Source organism: Brassica napus, chromosome C3 (assembly GCF_020379485.1).
Source record: "Brassica napus cultivar Da-Ae chromosome C3, Da-Ae, whole genome shotgun sequence".
In the NCBI taxonomy this organism is placed as follows: domain Eukaryota; kingdom Viridiplantae; phylum Streptophyta; class Magnoliopsida; order Brassicales; family Brassicaceae; genus Brassica; species Brassica napus.
In genome coordinates this window covers 67,494,475-67,501,631 of record NC_063446.1, presented here as the reverse complement: position 1 = coordinate 67,501,631, position 7,157 = coordinate 67,494,475, and the positions used below count along the sequence as shown (strand labels likewise).

The following is a 7,157-nucleotide window of genomic DNA, read 5'->3' as shown; positions in this document are numbered from 1 at the left end:
AAGCCATGATGTGGGCATTGAGACCAATAGCCCTTGAACCTCTCCCAAGCTTCACTAAAGCTCTCTAGGTTCTTCTGCTGAAAGCTAGAGATCTCATTCTTGATCTTGTCCGTCCTTGAGATGGAGAAGAACTTCTCTAGGAATGCCCTCTTGCACTCATTCCAAGTTGTGATAGAGTCACTTGGAAGAGTCTTCTCCCATTGGTGTGCTTTGTCTCCCAAAGAAAAGGGGAACATCTTGAGCTTGAAGGCATCTTCAGAAACACCATTGGTCTTGGACAAGCCATAATACTTATCAAACTTGTCCAAGTGATCAAATGGATCTTCAGCAGCAAGGCCATGATACTTGTTGTTCTCTATGGTGTTGAGAAGCCCTGACTTGATCTCAAAGTTGTTGTTCTCCACTGCTGGTGCTCTGATTCCCAACCTATGACCATGAATGTGAGGTTGATCATAGGCTCCAATGGCTCTAGCTTAGCGCTGTGGATGTTGTGGCCTAAGGTTTGCAGGTCCTTGGGCCACTCCATCATGACGCTGATTCTGATTGTGCTCCATTTCAAACCCCAATCTCTGAAAGTGAGCCTGTTGCTCTTCTTCTCTTCTCTTTCTTGCTATCTCCCTCTCAAGTGCAACTATGTCTTCAACTCTTGGAACTAGGCTTGATGAACCTCTGCTCCTCAAGTTCATACACCTCAAATACAAAGGGAAAGGAAGAAGGAGAATCAGTAACAAAATAAAAGAAAAATGACTTAGTCTCAAGCAAGTGACTAAATCCCAATGTCACAATCAACCTAGAATTTGGCAACGGCGCCAATTTGATGTTAGGAGTTTTCAAGGCTCCTAATCAAATGTTGTAGTATAAAAGATTGTCGAACCAATCCTAGGTGATTCTAAAGCAAAGGGAATGCAAGTTCATGCTTAAACTAAGTGCAATCCGGTTTTAAAGATTGTATGAACTAAGAACTAATAAGCTAATGCAATAAAGTAATGAACTTTCTTTCTCAATATGAAGCAAGAGGACTCATGGGGCTAAACATTTGATCTTGGGTGATGTAGATCCAATCTAAGGGTGGCAAGCTATCAATCAAACATTTTCCTTATGCCTAGACACTAAGCTAAACAAGCTCTATCTCTAGAAGAATGTTCTTTTGGTAAAGCAATTCAAGCATCTAATCTCTTAGGTTGAATGTTACTAAAGCAAACATGGAGAACAAGTCTAATAGCAATCTTAACTCCTTTAGCAACTAATCTCTTAGGTAAAGCAAGCTAAAAGCATTGAAGAGTTGGTTCAGGCATTTCATCATACACCTTGTGGGCATGAAATGCCTAGAGATCTATTTTAGTATGATCAAGACTAAAATAGCATTGAGAACCCTCAACAAGTATGAAAACAAGTAAATCTAACATTAAACACCCTAGATCTTCTCTAATCACCCTTAATCACCATAGCCCATGAATCCAAGATTAGTCTACTCACTAATAGACATGAATAACCCCACAACCATGGATGATTCAAGGTTAAACATGATTAGAGAACAAGATAATCACACAAACACAAAGAATATAGATGGAAAATGATTCAAGATCCAAATTTTCTTTAAAGAGGTTTATGTGTTCTTGGAGAGAAAAGAAGATAAGTCTCAACTTGGGGATTACAAGAGTATTTATATGGTCCTTGGAAAATCTAATGGTTTCCATAGAAAAGTCTAAAATTCCCTTTAAAAATGTTGATTTTCGGCCAAGGTAAAGACGCGATCCAGGTAGATGCCATGGTCGCAACCCGCGTCGGCCAACCCGCGTCAGCTCCTCGTCCAGCTTCTGGGAGGCCGTCCGGGTAAGCTAACCCGCGTCCATCTACCCGCGTCGGCCCTCTCGCCCAGCTTCCTCTTCTCGCGCCCGGGTAAAGGAACCTGAGTTGGTCCAACCCGCATCAGGGATGATATGCCTGTAGTAAATCAATCATAACTCTTCCAATACAGCTCCAAATGACTTGAAACTACTTCCATTATAAAGATAACTCAAATTCACACGTTACCCCAAAACATGTTTAAGGTCTCCATCCATGTTTATCTTTCACCCTTTTGCACCACAAATGTCTCTAAACACCTCCAAAAAATCCATAGCACACTCCAGCCCCTAATAAAGATCCATGTATGCAAAATGGACTCTAAAGATGTCTAATTCCTAATCTACATGATCATTATGTACAAGAAATGATGGTTAAAACCATGTAAATATGTAAGATATCACTTTTATTTTAAAAATATAATACAACTTGACAATATTTTGTTTTTTTTTTTAAAAAATCGAATTTAAAATAATGAAATCCTATTGGTTGGTGAACCTAGAGGTTCACCGTAGGGGGTGAACCCAAGAATAATTGGACAAAAACCTGTAGATATGAATGTAGAATCTGTACTAAATCTAGGAAAATAAATGTAACCGATAATTACGGTCTTAATGTTTCAAACTTTTTCACCCAACCAAATCATCCAACCTAAATTGAAAACCAATAGTTCCAATAACGATTAATTGTTTATGATCAAGTTGAATCCGGACGGTTTGTAATCTACTATAAAGTCAGACACTATTTGCTGTAGATTGTTCGTTGAGGAGTATGTGTCGCCATACTCCTAAATTATGATGTTTTGCTTTTTGAAAAGTTGTCACGTAGGAGAAATCATAGTGTTTATTGACTAACAAATGACATTTGTTGCTTTGTTAATTACAACTTGCAAATTTTGTATCCACGTACATAAGTCATTTAGTTACAACATATAATGGTAATTGCGTTTCAAAGTATCATAATATTTCGTTAGAATATTGGATTATATTCCAAATGTGAATCTCTTATGCTTTTCGTTTAATTAATAAACAATTCAAAAGTTGTTTGATTATGTTGATATTTTATACCCTAATGACACAGATTATACTCTATCTGTTTTTTAAAGAGTGACTTTAACGTTTTTTTTTTGTTATACAAAAATGTCTTTTTTTAGAATTTCAATACATGTTAAATTTAATTTTAACTAAATATTAATTATAAAATACATTGATCTAATAAATAAATTTATTATCTCAAATATTATTGATTAAACAGATGTAATTAATACGTGTAAAAGTGTCTAAATGACACTGAATAAGAGGGAATATTAAAATAATGTTGCTTAGTGCTAAGGGTATCAATAATCCATAATACTATTCTTTTCATTCCATAATATTAAATGTTTTAAATTAACCAATCATAAATAATACAGTAAAATATTATTGGTCAACCAATTTCCAATAAAGTTAAAGTACTTTAAAAATATCAAAATATCTTATATTTTCAAACATCAATCTTTTCCAGAACATTTTATATTATAGAGCCGAAGGAGTATTATTTTATAATATCATATATATTTTTTGTGATTCTTCGTGATCTTTTTTGGTTTAAGTGTTCCACCTTTATTTTTCGCTTAACCAGCGATTTAGCACTGTTGCTAATCGCCGATGCGGGACGGAATGAACCGCTAAATGAGTCCATACACTATTGCTATTTGATACACTGTCAAACAATACAAAAATTAAATGGACTGTTGGCGGTTCATTGACACGAACAAATTAGTGGAACGCCATGTATAAACAATAACACATCAAATGAGGTGTGTTTTATAGTGCGGTTCTTTATGGCTATTATTTTTAATTGAATTTTTTTATAAAAAAACTGTGTGAACTAACATCATTAATTACAACACATTTTGGAGGATATTTTTAGATATATCATTTTATAAATTAAATAGAATACTTGTTAAATTATATTAGCTAGTATCATTGATTTTTTTATAATTTTTAAAATATATATTTTTGTGATTCTTCGTGGTCTTTTTTTTTTGGTTTAAGTGTTCCACCTTATTTTGCGCTTAACCAGCGATTTAGCACTGTTGCAAATCGCCGAAGACGATGGATACTCCTTCCGTTCCTAAAAGATGTATGTTCTGGAAAAAAAATTGTTTTAAAAAGATACATTTTTTACCTTTTCAATGTATGATTTTATGAAAAATTGTAAGTTTCAAAAAAATTAATGGTGTTTATTGAATTTCTATTGGCTAAAAATTATGAAAAATTGTTATTCACAAAAAACAATGCATATTTAATGAGTTTTCTTAATATATTTGAAAAGTCTAGAATATACATCTTTTAAAAACAGAGGGAGTATATAATATAATAGGCTATGAAAGTTGTGTGCGTTTCCTATGCGGGACAGAATAAACCGCTAAATGAGCCATTCACTATTGCTATTTTAATACACTGTCAAACGATACAAAAATGAAATGGACTGTTGGCGGTTCATTGACACGAACAAATTAGTGCCATGTATAACGATAACACATCAAATGAGGTGTGTTTTATAGTGCGGTTCTTTATGGTTATTATTTTTAATTGAAAAATTATAAAAGACTGTGTGAACTAACATCATTAATTACAACACATTTTGGAGGACTTTTTTAGATATATCATTTTATAAATTAAATAGAATACTTGTTAAATTGTATTAGCTAGTATCATTGATTGTTTATAATTTGTAAATATAAATGTAGTATATATGTATCCTGCAGTGTTTACTATACATGTCACCATTTAAACATTGGATCTACCAATTATCCGAATATATCATATATTTCTAGAACAAAAAAAACAAAACCGAACTAGAACCAAAATAGAACCGAATGGATTTCTATATAATTTATACTAATAGTTATTAACTATATTTAGTTTTAAAATAATCAAATACTATTTATAAACAAAAAACCCAAAAATGAATTACCAAAATATTTTTTATCCAAAAATATTTAAAATTATCTGAATTATCAATTTTTAATAAAAAATCCAAAAATTTGATATTTTATCCCAAAAACCCAAGTAATGTCCAGGTTATCTCAGATATTTTTTGGTTCTGAACTTTGTTACCCGAACCAAACCGAAAACCAAAAAACTGAACCGAAACAAATTTTCTATACATCTGAATGGATCCTAAGCCTCTAGAACCAAAGAACCGAACGGGAACTGAAAACCAAATATCCAAAGCTAATGTGTGGTCTGCTGTCGTAACAAAATCTGGTTTGTTTTGAATGTTTACTTAATTTTCTTTAAATTAATGTATTTCCTTTTTTGTACCCTATAGTTTCACCAGTTTAATGTTTATACTAAAATAATATTTTTATAATTATATATATTTCTACATGTGTATTTAGTTCATGACTTTTTCTAATTTATATTTTGTATTAAAAAAATCTCTCAAAATTACCTACATATCTTTATTTATTTAGTATTTTAATTAAAAAAGTTATTGATTTATATTATTTATAAAAAATATATAATAAAGATTCAATAGTAAAATTTTAATATTGATTTTACATTTTCAAATAAGAAACTTAAAATAAATTTTATTTAAAATCAACTAGTGCAATTATATATTTTTTAGTAAAATATGATATTAGCTATAAAAGCTCAATAATACCGTATTAAATTTCAGATATATATGTTACCTTTAAAAAAATTATATTTTAGAATTATTTAGTACCATTAATTCTTTAGTTTGTAAAATATAAATATCTTATATGTATTCCGTAGTTATACTGTTCACTATGTATGTCGCTATTCATATTTTGTTTTAAACCGGTTATTTTAGACGAACCGTAGTTATTCCGCATTATGTGTTTCTGATATACAAACCGTAGTTAAAATATACCGTAATATCCAATATGCTTATTCCGCACTGTTCAATCCGATGTTACTATTTCAAACCACAAAATACATAAGCAAACGCAGAAAAATGTCTTAGCTAATGTTGTACAAACCATAGAGCTCGAAAATCTATAATAAAATTTTGAGTCAATTTTCGAAACTAACGACTATTCAAAGATACAGTAAACCGTAATAAATTTTGCATCAATTTTATAACAGTACGGCATTTATACGAGTGATTTAATATTGGGGCATGGTAGGTTTAACCTTTTCTCGATCTATTAAATAAATGTTTAATTACAGCTTTAAATAACTGTACGGATCAGGGAAAAGCCGTAGAAGAAGGAATCGTCAATTGCGCATGCAGTCCATATATGTTGGCTTTAAGAATGATTAAGGGGCACCATATTTGGAAACAGCTCAATACTATTTGTAAAGCATTTTTTATACAACTACTTCCATTACCCTGTATGAGTCAATTTATTTGCTTTATAGTAGTGCATGTTTATATAAACGTATGTTTGTAAATTATAAATGGGTAGTTATTTAATTAACTCCTTTTTCTGCCTTATGTTATATGTTGACACAAACCTATTTTGTATAATATAAATAATTAGATATTTTAAAGTGAATTCAACATTTCTAATATTTAGCATTTATCTACTTGGTAAAAAAAGTGAGCGCTTTGTTGGCTGAGGAATGAATCAACTTGCACAGTTGCACTAGCATATACACTATTGTGGAATTAAGTGGTGATCAATTAACACCAAACTTAGTTTAAGTTCTGGTGTTTTGGTATAAGAAATTTATCCAAAAAGATATAAGAAGCGACTAACAGATAGAAGAAGTTCTTCTAACCTTAGGAATTTAAAAAATATCCGTATTAAATGAAGTAAGTAAAATATAAATTTTGAGAGTCACATAGAAGTTATGCAACAAAACTAAAATTTAAACGCTATGACTCATATGCAAGTTTTCAAAGTTTTAAGTTTTAACCAAAAAAAAGTTTTCTAAGTTCAAAATTGTCAACTACACGATTGGCACATTATTTTAGAACACTAAAAAGATGTTGACTGGTCTAAAAAATTAGTGACAAACTTAATTTTTCTTCATATTTATTGTAGTTCGATTAATGATGAAATTTAATAGAATAACTAATGCTAGTACTTAGCAGTAAAGAATACTAATTTAGATTAAAATCTTTAGAAATCTTTTTTTCTTTTCATCATAATCTATAGAAATCTAACAGAGAGAATAGTAGTGTTTCCGGTAACATAAATATCGATGGCCTAATTTCTGTGCCAATTAAGCACCGTTAACACATGAATTCCGTACATGGTAAAGTACCCCACATTCTCTGACAAACCCATGTTCAAGCATGCACTTTCAAAAGCTTATGTATCATTCATATGATTTGACATATAATCTTCC

At 31.0% G+C, this 7,157-nt stretch overlaps 1 non-coding gene across 1 annotated transcript; it reads left to right on the top strand.

Moving 5' to 3' along the window:
* On the top strand, positions 1-107 carry LOC125584599. Its single transcript, XR_007321511.1, has one exon. It is a non-coding gene; the product is annotated as a small nucleolar RNA R71 (small nucleolar RNA).
* The last annotated feature ends 7,050 nt before the right edge of the window (positions 108-7,157 follow it).